Genomic DNA, 15,128 nt, shown 5'->3' with positions numbered 1-15,128 from the left:
TTTTATCCTATACTTTTGAACTACAAAAGGTGGAAAACCTGCGAATACAGATTTTAAGATTGGACTGTAGAAAGGCAGTTTTTAATGGACTCAGTAAAAAGGAAGGAAAAATAGGATGTTCTAAAGGAAAGAAATGTCCAGGAAGGATGGGGGATTTTGCTAAATTAAATTCTCACTGCACAATCAGTAACAATCCCAAAAAGAAGGAAGAATGGAAAGCATTTATGGAGACCAGAATGTCTGAATACTGAACTTAAAAGCTTGCTAAAAAGGAACAAAGAAATGAATATCAAATGAAAAGAAGGGTTCATATCTAAAGAAGAATATAATGCTGTCTGCAGGGAAAGGTCGGCTAGCGTTAGAAGAGCTAAAGCCAGTAATGAAGTGAGGCTTGCAAGAGAGACCAAAAGCAATAAGAAAGGATTTTGGAAGTAAGTCAAAAGTTAAAGAAAAGCCAAAGATGCTATAGGGTTTTTAAAGGATGAAAAGGGTAAAGTGGTCAATAATGATGTTGAGAAGACTGAACTTTTAAATTCCTGTTTTGCTTCTGTGTTCTCTAAGAAAGCAAATGTAACATCAAGTGATCTTCACTGTGCTGTAGAAGAAAAGGAACATGTGAGCAAGTCATACATAAGAATACAGCATATGAATAGTCATGTTGGCTTTAGGCATCAGAATTAATTACATAATTTACCATCTATGTTACATCGATGTCAGTTCAATCAATGATCAACGATTCTCAATATTTGCCAAAATCAATCTTGGTCAAATGAAGTCTAACTACTAGCTCATATCCCTGCTGCCTTTTTAGGATTATCAATACAGGATGAGCAGAGTGATTAGCAAACATAAACAGAGCCATGCTGCTTCTGCTGCTTTCCAGTAAGTCACCCTAGTGACGAACTCATTGCTACACTGCTCTGCACTACTGTATAATGTCTTACCTGCTGCTGCTTCTGATTATCTGTTACGTACAGGCAGGGGTGTAGGAATCCTTCATTTTTGAGTGTCCTGTATGTGGGAGATCATAGCAAGTAATCTATACCACCTAATTCAGTGATATCTAAAAATTAGCGGTTGAGCCAACAGAGGAAAGATTAGTTAAATATCTGGATACAAGTCATATGTTTTGTAAAATGGTGCCCCAGAGTCAATGTACAAACAAATCCCTGATAACTGCGTTGCTCATGCATAATAACATTTGTATTTTTGTCTAATTAGTTATACAATGTTTTCTGCAACTTATATCATTAGCAAATTTCTGATTTAAATAAGTTTGAACATCCGTATGAGGTAGCGTGGCTGAGCTGTCTAAGGCGCTGGATTAAGGTTCCAGTCTCTCTGGAGGCGTGGGTTCAAATCCCACCGCTGCCATTATTTATTTGGATCTAATTTTTACCAAAAATTAGGAAACAGTTAAGGAAGTAAAGGGGATTTAGAATTTAGGAGGCAGCGGTAATTCTATCCTATACTTTTGAACTACAAAAGGTGGAAAACCTGCGAAAACTGAGATTTTAAGATTGGACTGTAGAAAGGCAGTTTTTAATGGACTCAGTAAAAAGGAAGGAAAAGTAGGATGTTCTAAAGGAAAGAAATGTCCAGGAAGGATGGGAGATTTTGCTAAATTAAACTCTCACTGCACAATCAGTAACAATCCCAAAAAGAAGGAAGAATGGAAAGCATTTATGGAGACCAGGATGGCTGAATACTGAACTTAAAAGCTTGCTAAAAAGGAACAAAGAAATGAATATCAAATGGAAAGAAGAATATAATGCTGTCTGCAGGGAAAGTTGGGCTAGCAATAGAAGAGCTAAAGCCAGTAATGAAGTGAGGCTTGCAAGAGAGACCAAAGGCAATAAGAAAGGTTTTTGGAAGTAAGTCAAAAGTTAAAGAAAAGCCAAAGATGCTATAGGATTTTTAAAGGATGAAAAGGGTAAAGTGGTCAATAATGATGTTGAGAAAACTGAACTTTTAAATTCCTATTTTGCTTCTGTGTTCTCTAAGAAAGCATATGTAACATCAAGTGATCTTCACTGTGCTGTAGAAGAAAAGGAACATGTGAGCAAGTCATACATAAGAATACAGCATATGAATTGTCATGTTGGCTTTAGGCATCAGAATTAATTACATAATTTACCATCTATGTTACATCGATGTCAGTTCAATCAGTGATCAACGATTCTCAAAATTTGCCAAAATCAATCTTGGTCAAATGAAGTCTAACTGCTAGCTCATATCCCTGCTGCCTTTTTAGGATTATCAATACAGGATGAGCAGAGTGATTAGCAAACATAAACAGAGCCATGCTGCTTCTGCTGCTTTCCAGTAAGTCACCCTAGTGATGAACTCATAGCTACACTGCTCTGCACTGCTGTATAATGTCTTCCTCGCTGCTGCTTCTGATTATCTGTTACGTACAGGCAGCGGTGTAGGAATCCTTCATGTTTGAGTGTCCTGTATGTGGGAGATCATAGCAAGTAATCTATACCACCTAATTTAGTGATATCTAAAAATTAGCGGTTGAGCCAACAGAGGAAAGATTAGTTAAATATCTGCATACAAGTCATATGTTTTGCAAAATGGTGCCCCAGAGTCAATGTACAAACAAATCCCTGATAATTGCGTTGCTCATGCATAATAACATTTGTATTTTTGTCTAATTAGTTATACAATGTTTTCCGCAACATATATCATTAGCAAATTTCTGATTTAAATAAGTTTGAACATCCGTATGAGGTAGCGTGGCCGAGCGGTCTAAGGCGCTGGATTAAGGTTCCAGTCTCTCTGGAGGCATGGTTTCAAATCCCACCACTGCCATTATTTATTTGGATCTAATTTTTACCAAAAATTAGGAAACAGTTGAGGAAGTATAGGGGGTTGAGAATTTAGGAGGCAGCAGTAATTTTATCCTATACTTTTGAACTACAAAAGGTGGAAAACCTGCGAAAACAGATTTTAAGATTGGACTGTAGAAAGTCAGTTTTTAATGGACTCAGTAAAAAGGAAGGAAAAATAGGATGTTCTAAAGGAAAGAAATGTCCAGGAAGGATGGGGGATTTTGCTAAATTAAATTCTCACTGCACAATCAGTAACAATCCCAAAAAGAAGGAAGAATGGAAAGCATTTATGGAGACCAGGATGTCTGAATACTGAACTTAAAAGCTTGCTAAAAAGGAACAAAGAAATGAATATCAAATGAAAAGAAGGGTTCATATCTAAAGAAGAATATAATGCTGTCTGCAGGGAAAGGTGGGCTAGCGTTAGAAGAGCTAAAGCCAGTAATGAAGTGAGGCTTGCAAGAGAGACCAAAAGCAATAAGAAAGGATTTTGGAAGTAAGTCAAAAGTTAAAGAAAAGCCAAAGATGCTATAGGATTTTTAAAAGATGAAAAGGGTAAAGTGGTCAATAATGATGTTGAGAAGACTGAACTTTTAAATTCCTATTTCTATTCTGTGTTCTCTAAGAAAGTAAATGTAACATCAAGTGATCTTCACTGTGCTGAAGAAGAAAAGGAACATGTGAGCAAGTCATACGTATGAATACGGCATGTGAATAGTCATGTTGGCTTTAGGCATCAGAATTAATTACATAATTTACCATCTATGTTACATCGATGTCAGTTCAATCAATGATCAACGATTCTCAAAATTTGCCAAAATCAATCTTGGTCAAATGAAGTCTAACTGCTAGCTCATATCCCTGCTGCCTTTTTAGGATTATCAATACAGGATGAGCAGAGTGATTAGCAAACATAAACAGAGCCATGCTGCTTCTGCTGCTTTCCAGTAAGTCACCCTAGTGATGGATTCATAGCTGCACTGCTCTGCACTGCTGTATAATGTCTTCCTTGCTGCTGCTTCTGATTATCTGTTACGTACAGGCAGGGGTGTAGGAATCCTTCATGTTTGAGTGTCCTGTATGTGGGAGATCATAGCAAATAATCTATACCACCTAATTCAGTGATATCTAAAAATTAGCGGATGAGCCAACAGAGGAAAGATTAGTTAAATATCTGGATACAAGTCATATGTTTTGTAAAATGGTGCCCCAAAGTCAATGTACAAACAATTCCCTGATAATTACGTTGCTGTTGCATAATAACATTTGTCTTTTTGTCATATTGGATATAAAATATTTTCTGCCACTTACATCAAAAGCAAACTTCTGATATAAATAACTTCAAACATATGTAAGAGGTAGTGTGGCCGAGCGGTCTAAGGGGCTCGATTTAGGCTCTAGTCTCTCTGGAGGCGTGGGTTCAAATCCCACCACTGCCATTATTTATTTGGATTAAATTTTTACCAAAAATTAGGAAACAGTTGAGGAAGTAAAGGGGATTGAGAATTTAGGAGACAGCGGTAATTCTATCCTATACTTTTGAACTACAAAAGGTGGAAAACCTGCGAAAACTGAGATTTTAAGATTGGACTGTAGAAAGGCAGTTTTTAATGGACTCAGTAAAAAGGAAGGAAAAGTAGGATGTTTTAAAGGAAAGAAATGTCCAGGAAAGATGGGAGATTTTGCTAAATTTAATTCTCACTGCACAATCAGTAACAGTCCCGAAAAGAAGGAAGAATGGAAAGCATTTATTGAGACCCGGAAGGCTGAATACTGAACTTAAAAGCTTGCTGAAAAGGAACAAAGAAATGAGTTTCAAATGGAAAGAAGGGTTCATATCTAAAGTAGAATATAATGCTGTCTGCAGGGAAAGCTGGGCTAGCGTTAGAAGAGCTAAAGCCAGTAATGAAGTGAGGCTTGCAAGAGAGACCAAAGGCAATAAGAAAGGTTTTTGGAAGTAAGTCAAAAGTTAAAGAAAAGCCAAAGATGCTATAGGATTTTTAAAGGATGAAAAGGGTTAAGTGGTCAATAATGATGTTGAGAAAACTGAACTTTTAAATTCCTATTTTGCTTCTGTGTTCTCTAAGAAAGCAAATGTAACATCAAGTGATCTTCACTGTGCTGTAGAAGAAAAGGAACATGTGAGCAAGTCATACATAAGAATACGGCATATGAGTAGTAATGTTGGCTTTAGGCATCAGAATTAATTACATAATTTACCATCTATGTTACATCGATGTCAGTTCAATCAGTGATCAACGATTCTCAAAATTTGCCAAAATCAATCTTGGTCAAATGAAGTCTAACTGCTAGCTCATATCCCTGCTGCCTTTTTAGGATTATCAATACAGGATGAGCAGAGTGATTAGCAAACATAAACAGAGCCATGCTGCTTCTGCTGCTTTCCAGTAAGTCACCCTAGTGATGAACTCATAGCTACACTGCTCTGCACTGCTGTATAATGTCTTCCTTGCTGCTGCTTCTGATTATCTGTTACGTACAGGCAGCGGTGTAGGAATCCTTCATGTTTGAGTGTCCTGTATGTGGGAGATCATAGCAAGTAATCTATACCACCTAATTCAGTGATATCTAAAAATTAGCGGTTGAGCCAACAGAGGAAAGATTAGTTAAATATCTGGATACAAGTCATATGTTTTGCAAAATGGTGCCCCAGAGTCAATGTACAAACAAATCCCTGATAATTGCGTTGCTCATGCATAATAACATTTGTATTTTTGTCTAATTAGTTATACAATGTTTTCCGCAACTTATATCATTAGCAAATTTCTGATTTAAATAAGTTTGAACATCCGTATGAGGTAGTGTGGCCGAGCGGTCTAAGGCGCTGGATTAAGGCTCCAGTCTCTCTGGAGGCGTTGGTTCAAATCCCACCGCTGCCATTATTTATTTGGATCTAATTTTTACCAAAAATTAGGAAACAGTTGAGGAAGTAAAGGGGATTGAGAATTTAGGAGACAGCGGTAATTCTATCCTATACTTTTGAACTACAAAAGGTGGAAAACCTGCGAAAACTGAGATTTTAAGATTGGACTGTAGAAAGGCAGTTTTTAATGGACTCAGTTAAAAGGAAGGAAAAGTAGGATGTTCTAAAGGAAAGAAATGTCCAGGAAGGATGGGAGATTTTGCTAAATTAAATTCTCACTGCACATTCAGTAACAATCCCAAAAAGAAGGAAGAATGGAAAGCATTTATGGAGACCAGGATGGCTGAATACTGAACTTAAAAGCTTGCTAAAAAGGAACAAAGAAATGAATATCAAATGAAAAGAAGGGTTCATATCTAAAGAAGAATATAATGCTGTCTGCAGGGAAAGGTGGGCTAGCGTTAGAAGAGCTAAAGCCAGTAATGAAGTGAGGCTTGCAAGAGAGACCAAAAGCAATAAGAAAGGATTTTGGAAGTAAGTCAAAAGTTAAAGAAAAGCCAAAGATGCTATAGGATTTTTAAAGGATGAAAAGGGTACAGTGGTCAATAATGATGTTGAGAAGACTGAACTTTTAAATTCCTGTTTTGCTTCTGTGTTCTCTAAGAAAGCAAATGTAACATCAAGTGATCTTCACTGTGCTGTAGAAGAAAAGGAACATGTGAGCAAGTCATACATAACAATACGGCATATGAATAGTCATGTTGGCTTTAGGCATCAGAATTAATTACATAATTTACCATCTATGGTACATCGATGTCAGTTCAATCAATGATCAACCATTCTCAAAATTTGCCAAAATCAATCTTGGTCAAAAGAAGTCTAACTGCTAGCTCATATCCCTGCTGCCTTTTTAGGATTATTAATACAGGATGAGTAGAGTGATTAGCAAACATAAACAGAGCCATGCTGCTTCTGCTGCTATCCAGTAAGTCAACCTATTGATGAACTCATAGCTACACTGCTCTGCACTGCTGTATAATGACTTCCTTGCTGCTGCTTCTGATTATCTGTTACGTACAGGCAGGGGTGTAGGAATCCTTCATGTTTGAGTGTCCTGTATATGGGAGATCATAGCAAGTAATCTCTACCACCTAATTCAGTGATATCTAAAAATTAGCGGATGAGCCAACAGAGGAAAGATTAGTTAAATATCTGGATACAAGTCATATGTTTTGTAAAATGGTGCCCCAGAGTCAATGTACAAACAAATCCCTGATAATTACGTTGCTCATACATAATAACATTTGTCTTTTTGTATTATTGGATATAAAATATTTTCTGCCACTTACATCAAAAGCAAACTTTTGATATAAATAACATTAAACATATGTACGAGGTAGCGTGGCCGAGCAGTCTAAGGTGCTGGGTTTAGGTTTCAGTCTCTCTGGAGGCTTGGGTTCAAATCCCACCGCTGCCATCATTTATTTGGATCTAATTTTTACCAAAAATTAGGAAACAGTTGAGGAAGTAAAGGGGATAGAGATTTTAGGAGGCAGCGGTAATTCTATCCTATACTTTTGAACTACAAAAGGAGGAAAACCTGCGAAAACTGAGATTTTAAGATTGGACTGTAGAAAGGCAGTTTTTAATGGACTCAGTAAAAAGGAAGGAAAGGTAGGATGTTCTAAAGGAAAGTAATGTCCAGGAAGGATGGGAGATTTTGCTAAATTAAATTCTCACAGCACAATCAGTAACAATCCCGAAAAGAAGGAAGAATGGAAAGCATTTATGGAGACCAGGATGGCTGAATACTGAACTTAAAGCTTGGTAAAAAGGAACAAAGAAATGAATATCAAATGGAAAGAAGAATATAATGCTGTCTGCAGGGAAAGCTGGGCTAGCATTAGAAGAGCTAAAGCCAGTAATGAATTGAGGCTTGCAAGAGAGACCAAAAGCAATAAGAAAGGATTTTGGAAGTAAGTCAAAAGTTAAAGAAAAGCCAAAGATGCTTTAGGATTTTTAAAAGATGAAAAGGGTAAAGTGGTCAATAATGATGTTGAGAAGACTGAACTTTTAATTTCCTATTTGGCTTCTGTGTTCTCTAAGAAAGTAAATGTAACATCAAGTGATATTCACTGTGCTGTAGAAGAAAAGGAACTTGTGAGCAAGTCATACGTATGAATACAGCATGTGAATAGTCATGTTGGCTTTAGGCATCAGAATTAATTACATAATTTACCATCTATGTTACTTCCATGTCAGTTCAATCAATGATCAACCATTCTCAAAATTTGCCAAAATCAATCTTGGTCAAAAGAAGTCTAACTGCTAGCTCATATCCCTGCTGCCTTTTAGGATTATCAATACAGGATGAGTAGAGTGATTAGCAAACATAAACAGAGCCATGCTGCTTCTGCTGCTTTCCAGTAAGTCACCCTAGTGATGGATTCATAGCTACACTGCTCTGCACTGCTGTATAATGTCTTCCTTGCTGCTGCTTCTGATTATCTGTTACGTACAGGCAGGGGTGTAGGAATCCTTCATGTTTGAGTGTCCTGTATGTGGGAGATAATAGCAAATAATCTATACCACCTAATTCAGTGATATCTAAAAATTAGCGGATGAGCCAACAGAGGAAAGATTAGTTAAATATCTGGATACAAGTCATATGTTTTGTAAAATGGTGCCCCAAAGTCAATGTACAAACAATTCCCTGATAATTACGTTGCTGTTGCATAATAACATTTGTCTTTTTGTCATATTGGATATAAAATATTTTCTGCCACTTACATCAAAAGCAAACTTCTGATATAAATAACTTCAAACATATGTAAGAGGTAGTGTGGCCGAGCGGTCTAAGGGGCTGGATTTAGGCTCCAGTCTCTCTGGAGGTGTGGGTTCAAATCCCACCACTGCCATTATTTATTTGGATCAAATTTTTACCAAAAATTAGGAAACGGTTGAGGAAGTAAAGGGGGTTGAGAACTTAGGAGGCAGCGATCATGCTATCCTATAATTTTGAACTACAAAAGGAGGAAAACCTGCGAAAACTGAGATTTTAAGATTGGACTGTAGAAAGACAGTTTTTAATGGACTCAGTAAAAAGTAAGGAAAGGTAGGATGTTCTAAAGGAAAGAAATGTCCAGGAAAGATGGGAGATTTTGCTAAATTTAATTCTCACTGCACAATCAGTAACAGTCCCGAAAAGAAGGAAGAATGGAAAGCATTTATTGAGACCAGGAAGGCTGAATACTGAACTTAAAAGCTTGCTGAAAAGGAACAAAGAAATGAGTTTCAAATGGAAAGAAGGGTTCATATCTAAAGAAGAATATAATGCTGTCTGCAGGGAAAGCTGGGCTAGCGTTAGAAGAGCTAAAGCCATTAATGAATTGAGGCTTGCAAGAGAGACCAAAAGCAATAAGAAAGGATTTTGGAAGTAAGTCAAAAGTTAAAGAAAAGCCAAAGATGCTATAGGATTTTTAAAAGATGAAAAGGGTAATGTGGTCAATAATGATGTTGAGAAGACTGAACTTTTAAATTCCTATTTGGCTTCTCTGTTCTCTAAGAAAGCAAATGTAACATCAAGTGATCTTCATTGTGCTGTAGAAGAAAAGGAACATGTGAAAAAGTCCTACGTATGAATACTGCATATGAGTGTTCATGTTAGCTTTAGGCATCAGAATTAATTACATAATTTACCATCTATGTTACATCCATGTCAGTTCAATCAATGATCAACCATTCTCAAAATTTGCCAAAAGCAATCTTGGTCAAATGAGGTCTAACTGCTAGCTCATATCCCTGCTGCCTTTTTAGGATTATCAATACAGGATGAGCACAGTGATTAGCAAACATAAACAGAGCCATGCTGCTTCTGCTGCTTTCCAGTAAGTCACAATAGTGATGAACTCATAGCTACACTTCTCTGCACTGCTGTATAATGTCTTACTTGCTGCTGCTCCTGATTATCTGTTACGTACAGGCAGGGGTGTAGGAATCCTTCATGTTTGAGTGTCCTGTATGTGGGAGATCATAGCAAGTAATCTATACCACCTAATTCAGTGACATCTAAAAATTAGCCGATGAGCCAACAGAGGAAAGATTAGTTAAATATCTGGAGACAAGTCATATGTTTTGCAAAATGGTGCCCCAGAGTCAATGTAAAAACAAATCCCTGATAACTACGTTGCTCATGCATAATAACATTTGTATTTTTGTCTAATTAGATATACAATGTTTTCTGCCACTTATATCATTAGCAAATTTCTGATTTAAATAAGTTTGAACATCCGTTTGAGGTAGCGTGGCCGAGCGGTCTAAGGCGCTGGATTAAGGCTCCAGTCTCTCTGGAGGCGTGGGTTCAAATCACATCGTAGCCATTATTTATTTGGATCTAATTTTTACCAAAAATTAGAAAACAGTTGAGGAAGTAAAGGGGATTGAGAATTTAGGAGGCAGCGTTAATTCTATCCTATACTTTTGAACTACAAAAGGTGGAAAACCTGTGAAAACTAAGATTTTAAGATTGGACTGTAGAAAGGCAGTTTTTAATGGACTCAGTAAAAAGGAAGGAAAGGTAGAATGTTATAAAGGAAAGAAATGTCCAGGAAGGATGGGAGATTTTGCTAAATTAAATTCTCACTGCACAATCAGTAACAATCCCGAAAAGAAGGAAGAATGGAAAGCATTTATGGAGACCAGGATGGCTAAATACTGAAATGAAAAGCTTGCTAAAAAGGAACAAAGAAATGAATATCAAATGAAAAGAAGGGTTCATATCTAAAGAATATAATGCTGTCTGCAGGGAAAGCTGGGCTAGCATTAGAAGAGCTAAAGCCAGTAATGAAGTGAGGCTTGCAAGAGAGACCAAAGGCAATAAGAAAGGTTTTTGGAAGTAAGTCAAAAGTTAAAGAAAAGCCAAAGATGCTATTGGATTTTTAAAGGATGAAAAGGGTAAAGTGGTCAATAATGATGTTGAGAAAACTGAACTTTTAAATTCCTATTTTGCTTCTGTGTTCTCTAAGAAAGCAAATGTAACATCAAGTGATCTTCACTGTGCTGTAGAAGAAAAGGAACATGTGAGCAAGTCATACATAAGAATACGGCATATGAGTAGTCATGTTGGCTTTAGGCATCAGAATTAATTACATAATTTACCATCTATGTTACATCGATGTCAGTTCAATCAGTGATCAACGATTCTCAAAATTTGCCAAAATCAATCTTGGTCAAATGAAGTCTAACTGCTAGCTCATATCCCTGCTGCCTTTTTAGGATTATCAATACAGGATGAGCAGAGTGATTAGCAAACATAAACAGAGCCATGCTGCTTCTGCTGCTTTCCAGTTAGTCACCCTAGTGATGAACTCATAGCTACACTACTCTGCACTGCTGTATAATGTCTTCCTTGCTGCTGCTTCTTATTATCTGTTACGTACAGGCAGCGGTGTAGGAATCCTTCATGTTTGAGTGTCCTGTATGTGGGAGATCATAGCAAGTAATCTATACCACCTAATTCAGTGATATCTAAAAATTAGCGGTTGAGCCAACAGAGGAAAGATTAGTTAAATATCTGGATACAAGTCATATGTTTTGCAAAATGGTGCCCCAGAGTCAATGTACAAACAAATCCCTGATAATTGCGTTGCTCATTCATAATAACATTTGTATTTTTGTCTAATTAGTTATACAATGTTTTCCGCAACTTATATCATTAGCAAATTTCTGATTTAAATAAGTTTGAACATCCGTATGAGGTAGTGTGGCCGAGCGGTCTAAGGCGCTGGATTAAGGTTCCAGTCTCTCTGGAGGCGTGGGTTCAAATCCCACTGCTGCCATTATTTATTTGGATCTAATTTTTACCAAAAATTAGGAAACAGTTGAGGAAGTAAAGGGGATTGAGAATTTAGGAGACAGCGGTAATTCTATCCTATACTTTTGAACTACAAAAGGTGGAAAACCTGTGAAAACTGAGATTTTAAGATTGGAGTGTAGAAAGGCAGTTTTTAATGGACTCAGTAAAAAGGAAGGAAAAGTAGGATGTTCTAAAGGAAAGAAATGTCCAGGAAGGATGGGAGATTTTGCTAAATTAAATTCTCACTGCACATTCAGTAACAATCCCAAAAAGAAGGAAGAATGGAAAGCATTTATGGAGACCAGGATGGCTGAATACTGAACTTAAAAGCTTGCTAAAAAGGAACAAAGAAATGAATATCAAATGAAAAGAAGGGTTCATATCTAAAGAAGAATATAATGCTGTCTGCAGGGAAAGGTGGGCTAGCGTTAGAAGAGCTAAAGCCAGTAATGAAGTGAGGCTTGCAAGAGAGACCAAAAGCAATAAGAAAGGATTTTGGAAGTAAGTCAAAAGTTAAAGAAAAGCCAAAGATGCTATAGGATTTTTAAAGGATGAAAAGGGTACAGTGGTCAATAATGATGTTGAGAAGACTGAACTTTTAAATTCCTGTTTTGCTTCTGTGTTCTCTAAGAAAGCAAATGTAACATCAAGTGATCTTCACTGTGCTGTAGAAGAAAAGGAACATGTGAGCAAGTCATACATAACAATACGGCATATGAATAGTCATGTTGGCTTTAGGCATCAGAATTAATTACATAATTTACCATCTATGGTACATCGATGTCAGTTCAATCAATGATCAACCATTCTCAAAATTTGCCAAAATCAATCTTGGTCAAAAGAAGTCTAACTGCTAGCTCATATCCCTGCTGCCTTTTTAGGATTATCAATACAGGATGAGTAGAGTGATTAGCAAACATAAACAGAGCCATGCTGCTTCTGCTGCTATCCAGTAAGTCAACCTATTGATGAACTCATAGCTACACTGCTCTGCACTGCTGTATAATGACTTCCTTGCTGCTGCTTCTGATTATCTGTTACGTACAGGCAGGAGTGTAGGATTCCTTCATGTTTGAGTGTCCTGTATATGGGAGATCATAGCAAGTAATCTCTACCACCTAATTCAGTGATATCTAAAAATTAGCGGATGAGCCAACAGAGGAAAGATTAGTTAAATATCTGGATACAAGTCATATGTTTTGTAAAATGGTGCCCCAGAGTCAATGTACAAACAAATCCCTGATAATTACGTTGCTCATACATAATAACATTTGTCTTTTTGTATTATTGGATATAAAATATTTTCTGCCACTTACATCAAAAGCAAACTTTTGATATAAATAACATTAAACATATGTACGAGGTAGCGTGGCCGAGCAGTCTAAGGTGCTGGGTTTAGGTTTCAGTCTCTCTGGAGGCTTGGGTTCAAATCCCACCGCTGCCATCATTTATTTGGATCTAATTTTTACCAAAAATTAGGAAACAGTTGAGGAAGTAAAGGGGATAGAGATTTTAGGAGGCAGCGGTAATTCTATCCTATACTTTTGAACTACAAAAGGAGGAAAACCTGCGAAAACTGAGATTTTAAGATTGGACTGTAGAAAGGCAGTTTTTAATGGACTCAGTAAAAAGGAAGGAAAGGTAGGATGTTCTAAAGGAAAGTAATGTCCAGGAAGGATGGGAGATTTTGCTAAATTAAATTCTCACAGCACAATCAGTAACAATCCCGAAAAGAAGGAAGAATGGAAAGCATTTATGGAGACCAGGATGGCTGAATACTGAACTTAAAGCTTGGTAAAAAGGAACAAAGAAATGAATATCAAATGGAAAGAAGAATATAATGCTGTCTGCAGGGAAAGCTGGGCTAGCATTAGAAGAGCTAAAGCCAGTAATGAATTGAGGCTTGCAAGAGAGACCAAAAGCAATAAGAAAGGATTTTGGAAGTAAGTCAAAAGTTAAAGAAAAGCCAAAGATGCTTTAGGATTTTTAAAAGATGAAAAGGGTAAAGTGGTCAATAATGATGTTGAGAAGACTGAACTTTTAATTTCCTATTTGGCTTCTGTGTTCTCTAAGAAAGTAAATGTAACATCAAGTGATATTCACTGTGCTGTAGAAGAAAAGGAACTTGTGAGCAAGTCATACGTATGAATACAGCATGTGAATAGTCATGTTGGCTTTAGGCATCAGAATTAATTACATAATTTACCATCTATGTTACTTCCATGTCAGTTCAATCAATGATCAACCATTCTCAAAATTTGCCAAAATCAATCTTGGTCAAAAGAAGTCTAACTGCTAGCTCATATCCCTGCTGCCTTTTAGGATTATCAATACAGGATGAGTAGAGTGATTAGCAAACATAAACAGAGCCATGCTGCTTCTGCTGCTTTCCAGTAAGTCACCCTAGTGATGGATTCATAGCTACACTGCTCTGCACTGCTGTATAATGTCTTCCTTGCTGCTGCTTCTGATTATCTGTTACGTACAGGCAGGGGTGTAGGAATCCTTCATGTTTGAGTGTCCTGTATGTGGGAGATAATAGCAAATAATCTATACCACCTAATTCAGTGATATCTAAAAATTAGCGGATGAGCCAACAGAGGAAAGATTAGTTAAATATCTGGATACAAGTCATATGTTTTGTAAAATGGTGCCCCAAAGTCAATGTACAAACAATTCCCTGATAATTACGTTGCTGTTGCATAATAACATTTGTCTTTTTGTCATATTGGATATAAAATATTTTCTGCCACTTACATCAAAAGCAAACTTCTGATATAAATAACTTCAAACATATGCAAGAGGTAGTGTGGCCGAGCGGTCTAAGGGGCTGGATTTAGGCTCCAGTCTCTCTGGAGGTGTGGGTTCAAATCCCACCACTGCCATTATTTATTTGGATCAAATTTTTACCAAAAATTAGGAAACGGTTGAGGAAGTAAAGGGGGTTGAGAACTTAGGAGGCAGCGATCATGCTATCCTATAATTTTGAACTACAAAAGGAGGAAAACCTGAGAAAACTGAGATTTTAAGATTGGACTGTAGAAAGACAGTTTTTAATGGACTCAGTAAAAAGTAAGGAAAGGTAGGATGTTCTAAAGGAAAGAAATGTCCAGGAAAGATGGGAGATTTTGCTAAATTTAATTCTCACTGCACAATCAGTAACAGTCCCGAAAAGAAGGAAGAATGGAAAGCATTTATTGAGACCAGGAAGGCTGAATACTGAACTTAAAAGCTTGCTGAAAAGGAACAAAGAAATGAGTTTCAAATGGAAAGAAGGGTTCATATCTAAAGAAGAATATAATGCTGTCTGCAGGGAAAGCTGGGCTAGCGTTAGAAGAGCTAAAGCCATTAATGAATTGAGGCTTGCAAGAGAGACCAAAAGCAATAAGAAAGGATTTTGGAAGTAAGTCAAAAGTTAAAGAAAAGCCAAAGATGCTATAGGATTTTTAAAAGATGAAAAGGGTAATGTGGTCAATAATGATGTTGAGAAGACTGAACTTTTAAATTCCTATTTGGCTTCTCTGTTCTCTAAGAAAGCAAATGTAACATCAAG

General features: G+C 36.9%; 7 non-coding genes across 7 annotated transcripts; all 7 read left to right on the top strand.

Moving 5' to 3' along the window:
- The first annotated feature begins 1,292 nt into the window (after positions 1-1,292).
- TRNAL-AAG (transfer RNA leucine (anticodon AAG)) lies at positions 1,293-1,374 on the top strand. Its single transcript has one exon. It is a non-coding gene; the product is annotated as a tRNA-Leu (tRNA).
- A 2,820-nt stretch (positions 1,375-4,194) lies between these two features.
- Positions 4,195-4,276, top strand: TRNAL-UAG (transfer RNA leucine (anticodon UAG)). The gene has a single exon. It is a non-coding gene; the product is annotated as a tRNA-Leu (tRNA).
- Positions 4,277-5,655: 1,379 nt separating this feature from the next.
- TRNAL-AAG (transfer RNA leucine (anticodon AAG)) lies at positions 5,656-5,737 on the top strand. The gene has a single exon. It is a non-coding gene; the product is annotated as a tRNA-Leu (tRNA).
- Positions 5,738-8,557: 2,820 nt separating this feature from the next.
- Positions 8,558-8,639, top strand: TRNAL-UAG (transfer RNA leucine (anticodon UAG)). The gene has a single exon. It is a non-coding gene; the product is annotated as a tRNA-Leu (tRNA).
- Positions 8,640-10,018: 1,379 nt separating this feature from the next.
- TRNAL-AAG (transfer RNA leucine (anticodon AAG)) lies at positions 10,019-10,100 on the top strand. Its single transcript has one exon. It is a non-coding gene; the product is annotated as a tRNA-Leu (tRNA).
- Positions 10,101-11,476: 1,376 nt separating this feature from the next.
- Positions 11,477-11,558, top strand: TRNAL-AAG (transfer RNA leucine (anticodon AAG)). The gene has a single exon. It is a non-coding gene; the product is annotated as a tRNA-Leu (tRNA).
- A 2,820-nt stretch (positions 11,559-14,378) lies between these two features.
- TRNAL-UAG (transfer RNA leucine (anticodon UAG)) lies at positions 14,379-14,460 on the top strand. The gene has a single exon. It is a non-coding gene; the product is annotated as a tRNA-Leu (tRNA).
- Positions 14,461-15,128: the final 668 nt, after the last annotated feature.

This window comes from Phyllobates terribilis, unplaced genomic scaffold (genome assembly GCF_046119375.1).
Source record: "Phyllobates terribilis strain yellow unplaced genomic scaffold, ASM4611937v1 Scaffold_11__3_contigs__length_659146591, whole genome shotgun sequence".
Classification (NCBI taxonomy): domain Eukaryota; kingdom Metazoa; phylum Chordata; class Amphibia; order Anura; family Dendrobatidae; genus Phyllobates; species Phyllobates terribilis.
This window is presented reverse-complemented; position numbering and strand designations above follow the sequence as displayed.